The sequence below is a fragment of the Nannospalax galili genome, unplaced genomic scaffold (genome assembly GCF_000622305.1).
Source record: "Nannospalax galili isolate Female #2095 unplaced genomic scaffold, S.galili_v1.0 scaffold167, whole genome shotgun sequence".
Classification (NCBI taxonomy): Eukaryota; Metazoa; Chordata; class Mammalia; order Rodentia; family Spalacidae; genus Nannospalax; species Nannospalax galili.
Window position 1 is genome coordinate 2,136,944 of NW_008358534.1, and position 7,253 is coordinate 2,144,196.

A 7,253-nucleotide genomic window follows, 5' to 3' on the forward strand; every position below is an offset into this window, starting at 1 on the left:
GAGGTAAAAGTAGAGAAACAACCTGAAAGAGGGATAGTAGGGAACAGATGTTACCTGAGGGAGGTGGAAAAAGTGGAGGTAATTAGCAGGGAGGACATGAGGAGTGACATGCAACGGGCCATGGTGTGGGGGAGGGAAGTCCGGAGAGGAAAGATTGTGGGAGTTGGGAGGTATTGGGGGAAGGACTAGGGAGGGAGGGAGGAGGGAAGCCAGATGGGAGAAAAAAGAGTGGATATGGGTGAATCTTGGGGGGGTCTAGGAAACCGAGAGGGAAAAGTGATGTCCTAGAAACCCTATGAGAAATGCACATCCAGTGTCTAAACATTAATACATATGTATACCTGGGAGATGCTTGGCAGGGAGTGCAGTGCCAGACAGAAGAGCCTTCCCTTAGAGTGGTAGGTGGAGGTGGTCCAGGAGACTCCCAAAATAACACAGGATATTGCCAAACTTCTTGGTTATCTCCAAGAACTAGTAGATAAACCTCTGCTGTTGAGAGAAGGATATACTTGAGGTACAGGACTTGGAACAATGGAGCAGGAACTGATCTGGAAGCCTTTTAACAGAAGTTCAGTTATCATAACACTAGATGATGATATGCAAACTGATAAGGGAGAAAAACAATCAGTGGTCCAACCTAGCCCTGAAGCCTAATAACCAAGGCAACTGGCACTGGAAAATACCTCTATTGGTGCAGTAGTGGCACTCTTATCTGTGGGGTAATCAGCAGCTATCTAATTGGACTTAAAGTCCTCTCAGTAGGAGTCAACTCATGAGCAGCACTGTAAACTCAGCCAAATACACATGGCAGGAGAGAAAAAAGATCCTGGAGAAAACCTTATCTCTTTCGTATCTCAAGAGAAAAGAATCTTCTTACTATATGCTAAATATCAATCTTTATATTTACAGAAAGCACGACATACACCACTCATCAAAGAAGTTTCTTTTTGCAGAGTTTCACGTCTGGTCAGGCACAGAGAATATACGGCTTGGAGATGCCTAGTACTAGGTTACACATCTGCAGTTGAATCTCTAAAGCTAAATTTATTTTTACGTAGTTGGAGAGTATGAAAAGTCCAAAATCAAATGTTGGTAGGGTTATCAGGCAAATGCTGTTCTCTCTTCCAAAGGATGTACTTTCTTGTTGGATACCCTGTAGCAAAAAATTTCCAAAGGCTCAGTGGTAAAAGTGAAAGAGAAAGACACCTAATGTTTCATGTAGACTCTGTTTATAAAATTTTTTTATTGAGTCAAGATTTTTATGCAATGCATTTTGATCATATTCACAGCGTCTCATTCTTTTTCACCCCACCTTACAGTACCCTAAAGTTATGTCTTCTACTATTGTTTTCCAATTATAAGGCCTATCAAATCTAATCTATGTTTCTCAACTACTTTTGGGTGTGGGTTAATTCCCGGGAGTCTGGTCAACCCATCGGTGTCACATAAGCAAAGAAAATAGATGTTTCCTGTCTATCAGTTGCCAATAGATGCTCACCTAGGGTTGAGGCTTCCAGCACACCCCCCTCATGCATGCTGGGTTCCTTTCTGGATTGGATTTCAACAGGGCTTGTGCATGCTATAATAAGTGTTCTAACTTCATATGTGTAACTGTCCTGGGTGTCCAGACAGCAGTTTTCTTGTATTCCTCTATCTATGCTATCTTTGACCTTTACAAGCAATCTCTCTTCTAGTCTATAATTATTCATAGGCCTTGGGAGAAAACACTGTGATATAGGTGTCCCATTTATAACTGAGAACCCCAAAGTATTTTATTCTCTGCATGATGACAAATCATGAGAATTTTTGTTAAACATCATCTGCTATAGGAAGAAGCTTTTTTGTGAGAGAGGCACTGGTCTATGGGTATAACATTAAGTCATTATGAGTCACTTTAATTTTATGCCTATTTAGCAGAATGATAGTAGTTGGTTCTCTCCTATGGTCTGTGACCTGTCTACCCACAAATCCCTGAACATTAAAACAGTGTCAGGTGTGGATTTCATCTTATGAAGCAGAACTTAAATTCAATTAGAAAGTGGTCGATCATTCCCATAATATTTTTTGCTACTATTTCACTCGTGGGCATATTTTGCCAAACTAGTTTTTATTCTAGTTAGCAGGGTGCACAGGTGGGTAAGGTTGATGATGGTCTTTTTCTGACAGTAACATGCATAATGATATATAATACTAAGAAAGCTAGCCAGGAGAGATGTAGCTTCAAAATCAGCACCAGCTTGATTTCTCCTGGTTTATTCTGTAACCCAAATATGTAGTATCTTCAATAATAGGGCCTTACTACCAAGTTGTTGTGGGTAAACTACTGAAGTGGCAGTAGCCAGTATTGTTTGAGCATCTATGGGTTCCCTCTGGTCAGCAGCATCAATAGAGTCATTCCTGGCTTTGGGCTTTTCATTAGATAGCCTGTGGTATGTATTAAGGTCAGTAAACCAAAACTTGACAAAGACACAACAGAAATCTATAAGCCAATTTCTCTGTTCAGCATAGACACAAAAATTTCAATAAAATACTAAGAAACTGAATGCAAGGCAACACCAAAATTTTATTAACATGATCAAATCAGCTTTATCCAAGAGGTGCACTAATGGTGCATTTATATGGACAAATGTAATCCACCACATGAACAGACTCAAGGACAGAAATCACGTGGACATCTTATTAAATGCAGAAAAAGGTCTTTGACAATATCCAATATCCATTCATGATAAAAGACATGAAGAATCTAGGGATGCAGGTGATATGTCATAACATAACGAGGGTAAAATACAACAAATCAATCATCATACTCAATGGAGAAAAACACAAAGTATTTCTCTTAAAATCAGGAACAAATCAAGGATGTCCATTTTATCCATTTCTGTTCAGCATAATGCTTGGAGTGTTATCTAAAGCAATAAGATCAATGAAGGAGATAAAGTGATACCAATAAGAAGGAAGAAATCAAAGTATCCTTATTTGCAAATGATATGATTCAGTACATAAAAGACCCTAAAGAGTCTATCAGAGAACTCCTAGAATTGATAAACACATTTTGTCCCCCCATTTCCCTCGGGGTCTCTTGACTATCAAGCAAACCATATAACATATCTTTATGTGCATTTATTATTATCGTGGGGGGGGGGAGAAGGGAATAACAGAGGAATGAGTACCCAATGCTTAGCCCCGCACCTCCGGGTGACGTACCTCAGAGCCCACCCTATCAGACCACACCACCATGCTCATAGTCACAGCTAGCATTCGCCTCAGGGGTCAGTGATCTCACTCCATGTCCATAAGCGTCAAGCCGCTCTGTACTTGAGCTGCTGTGCACAGCTGCACATTCCCCAGGCCACGGCTCATGTCTTTTGTTCCAAGATGGCTCCCAGCAGCCCTCCCAGTCATTCACACTCCGCAGCAGGCCCCAAATCTTGGAGGAGCTATCCAATTGGGAGACACTCCACCCCTTTCCTCCACTCTTAGAATCTTCCTGTCCATCTTCCGCTAAGGTCCCTGAGCCTTGGAGGGGGTGACAGATGTAGGGCGATTTCTCTTGTATCATGGCAAGATAATGGCTTCTTGGGCCTCCCCATTAGTCATTTTTAGACGGTGGCCACTGATCTACCTCAGTGGTGTTTCTTCTACTATAAACACAAATGGAAGGAAGTAGACACATTTAAACAAACATGAATGTAAATACAAATGCCTAGAAGATATCCCAGTAGGTGTACTATATTCATTAAACAGTACACTTGTGATGGCTTCTCCATTAGGGCCTGTAGCCTTTCTCGTCACAAGGCATTGGCCTGGTCTACAGCACCAAATGTGTGTTCCACCCCTAGGAGCAGGCCTTATCCAATCAGAAATTTGTCAGTTGTACATATGTTGGTTGAGCCATTATTGCACTTGCAGGTAGTGCTTGGCATGTCCATAGTGTGCAGCTCATGGGGTCCATCCTTGAATCAAATTATAGGGGATGCTTTCTTCCCCAACCATCTGCATCCATCCAGTGGCACGGAGTTTTTTTGGCTTAGTCTCAGTTCCATCTCTTCTTTTACCACGCTCACAACATGCAGTGTCTTCAGCAACACAACCTTACTTACCTTTCTAGTGTACAACCAACATTAATGGCAATAGTCTTGGTGAACTGGAGGACCTCTAGGTTCTCTCTCTGACCAACAGCTCATAGGGGGGCAACCCACCCCTGGTACTATAGATTTTCTTAACAGTTATATTGTTTGGGAGTCTCTGCCTTTCTTGCCCAACCATAAAACTCCTAAGAATCTTACAGCTTTAGCTGGCCTTTGCTTCTTCAGGTATCTTTCAAATGGGTTTCACATCTGTAAAACACTTGAAGGAAGGTTAACATATATTAAATCACTCATGGACAAGATCTCACAAAGCATGGAAAGTTTTTGTCTATTTGTATTAACTGTTTTCTCCATAGATCCTTGTTAGGTACCATAGCATTGGTATGAGGCATTAATTTGGGTAGCTCTTTACCATTTTTAGTTATCCCTTTGGAGTCATTTTGCACTTGGGGGATTTTACATGGGGTCTTTTTTGTATTCTTTTATTCTTAATACACTTACAGGTGTTGGCTCCAGTTGCCTGACCCTGCACTGGACTAAGGAGGCAGAGGGCTTCTCTTGTCCCCACTGCACTTGTGGGTTCCCTGAGTCAGGCAGGCTCTGGTTCTGCCTCCTGACTGTAGCTATATCTGTCATCTTCCCATTGACCACACCAGGTTGCTGAGGGATAACTTGGTGGGAAAACCTGCTTCCACCCCTAGTATAGCCTTTATCAGAAGTGAAATGCATCTTATTTAATCCTCGGGGATTCTTAACCACCTCTTGTATAGTTTTTATTCTTTGAATGTCCTTTGCAAACTGTTCTTTTGGTTTTAAAACCTTCCAGAAATGCTTTAGTACCGAATTTGGTTTTCTATCATTTCTTTTTCCTCTGGGGATTTGTGCTTGACATAAATCTTGCCATATGTTTCTTCAAGTAACCCATGTGGACCATTTCCTCTGTCTGGTGTTTTTTATATCTCTTATGGGGAGTTCTGTTATTTTATAGACATGTTTTACATGCTGGTCAGAATCATTTAGATTTGCCAAAGCCTCTCTCACTTTATAAAGATCCTGTCCCATCAAAGGGCTTAGTAAAACTATTAAAACCCCATAACATTCTTCAGGTCCCAGTTGAATTAAGCTTTCTTTCTTATCTTTGGTGAACATAGTCTCATCTGGCCCAGTGAACTGGATATCATATATTGCTTTTCTCATATCTAGTTCTCTCAGTAATACCTGCCCCCCCTTTATAGTCCTCCAGCCCCTGCTAATCATGTTAGTCTCCATTGGTGACAACCATGCATCTTTAATGCTTTCAACCACCCACCCCATTAAGGACTGCTCCCCCCTGCATTGGCCTAGATTGAACAGCCTATATTGCAAGGACAGATGGGTGGTTATATACTCAGCTGTGAAGCTTCTGAAGGACTTAGACTGATGTCATTTGCTCCCATGTCCCATATTCTCACAAGCCACATGGCTGTGCTGGGTAGCTTTAGTGTCAACTTGACACACCTGGGTTGAGGGAGCCTCAATCAGAAAATTGCCTCTATTGGACTGGCCTGTGGCCATGTCTGAAGGGCATCTTCTTGATGAGTGATGTGGGAGGGCCCAGCCCACTGTGGGTGGTGCCACCCCTGGGCAGGTGGGCCTGTGTTGCATAAGAAAGCAGGCTGAGCAGGGGTCAAGAGAGCAAGCCTGTAAGCAGCGTTCCTCCATGGCCTGTGCTCCAGCTCCTGCCTCCAGGTTCCTGCCTTAAGTTCCTACCTTGGGCTCCCTGATGAACTGCGACCTGGGAGATGTAAGACAAATAAACCATTTCCTCCCCAAGTTGGTACTGGTCAGAGTGTTTTGTCACAGCAATGAAGAAACAAACTAAGACAATGGCCAAGGGCTTATGCTTGCTTGCTTGTAAATTTTTCCTAGTTTTAACAGTTCTAGCATGGAATATTTCCTAGCAACAGCACAGTTAGCTTTTTTGTTCTTCTTACTATTAATTATCTTTTCCTATGAGTCCTGCCTTTTTTCTCTCTCCAGCTCTGCAGCTGGGTCTGCCAGTTCAGCCTTTTCAGCTTTCCCTGCAGGGGGCACATCTTTTATCATGCAAAGTGGCTGCTCTCTCTCCCTGGGCACTTCATTTGGGTCCAGAGCAGGTAAAATATTTTCTAGCCTTTGGGTAACTTTTAACAAATCTTCACATACCCAAAACATATCCCCACCTTTACAGCATAGATGTGGCCCAAGCTTCATGGCTGGCCTCTTTTTAGTTACAGATTTTATGATCCATTGTATAACCAATATGACTATCCCTAACCTCATTAAGCATATGGGTTTTGATTGTCTTCTCTCCTGGATTTGGGACTCAGAGCCCAGCTGACCCACCACATGGGCAGCGGGAACAGCACTACTTTCTCAGACCCACATCCCCAAGGCTGTGGTTCCTTTATCTGGCCAGACTATGCCAGTTTTGTTGCCCGAGTTCCCTCGGGGTCTCTTGCACTATCAAGGAAACCATATAACATATCTTTATGTGCATATATTATTATCGTGGGTGGGGGAGAGGGGAGTAACAGAGGAATGAGTACCCAGTGCCTAGCCCCACACCTCCAGGCAGCATGGCTCAGAGCCCACCCTATCAGACTGTACCATCACACTCATAGTCACAGCTAGCATTCACTCTCGCCTCAGGGGCCAGTGATCTCACCCCATGTCCATAAGTGTCAGGCCATTCTGTCCTTGAGCTGCTGCATGTGGCTGTGCATTCCCCATGCCACAGTTCATATCTTCTGTTCCAAGATGTCTCCAAGCAGTCCCCCCAGTCATCCACACTCCATGGCAGGCCCCAACCTTTGGTGGAGCTTGCCAATTGGGAAACACACATTCATATAGGTATGAGGATATAAAATTAACACAAAAAATCAGTACTCTTACTATATACCACCAACAAACAGAGAATGAAGACTCTGTTATAAGGATCTTAATCCAATTCACCTGTGAGACACTCTCATCCCTAATTGGTTCTCAAAATCAATTCACCTCTTAATATTATCACATAGGCCATTGCTAGATGTTGGAGAAAATAGCAAACTATACTCATATCCATACTTAAGTCTTAACACAACTGTATTAAGGTAAACAGAAAAATAAGCCTGGTCCAAAGCCTATGACTTGGGGATCCTCTAT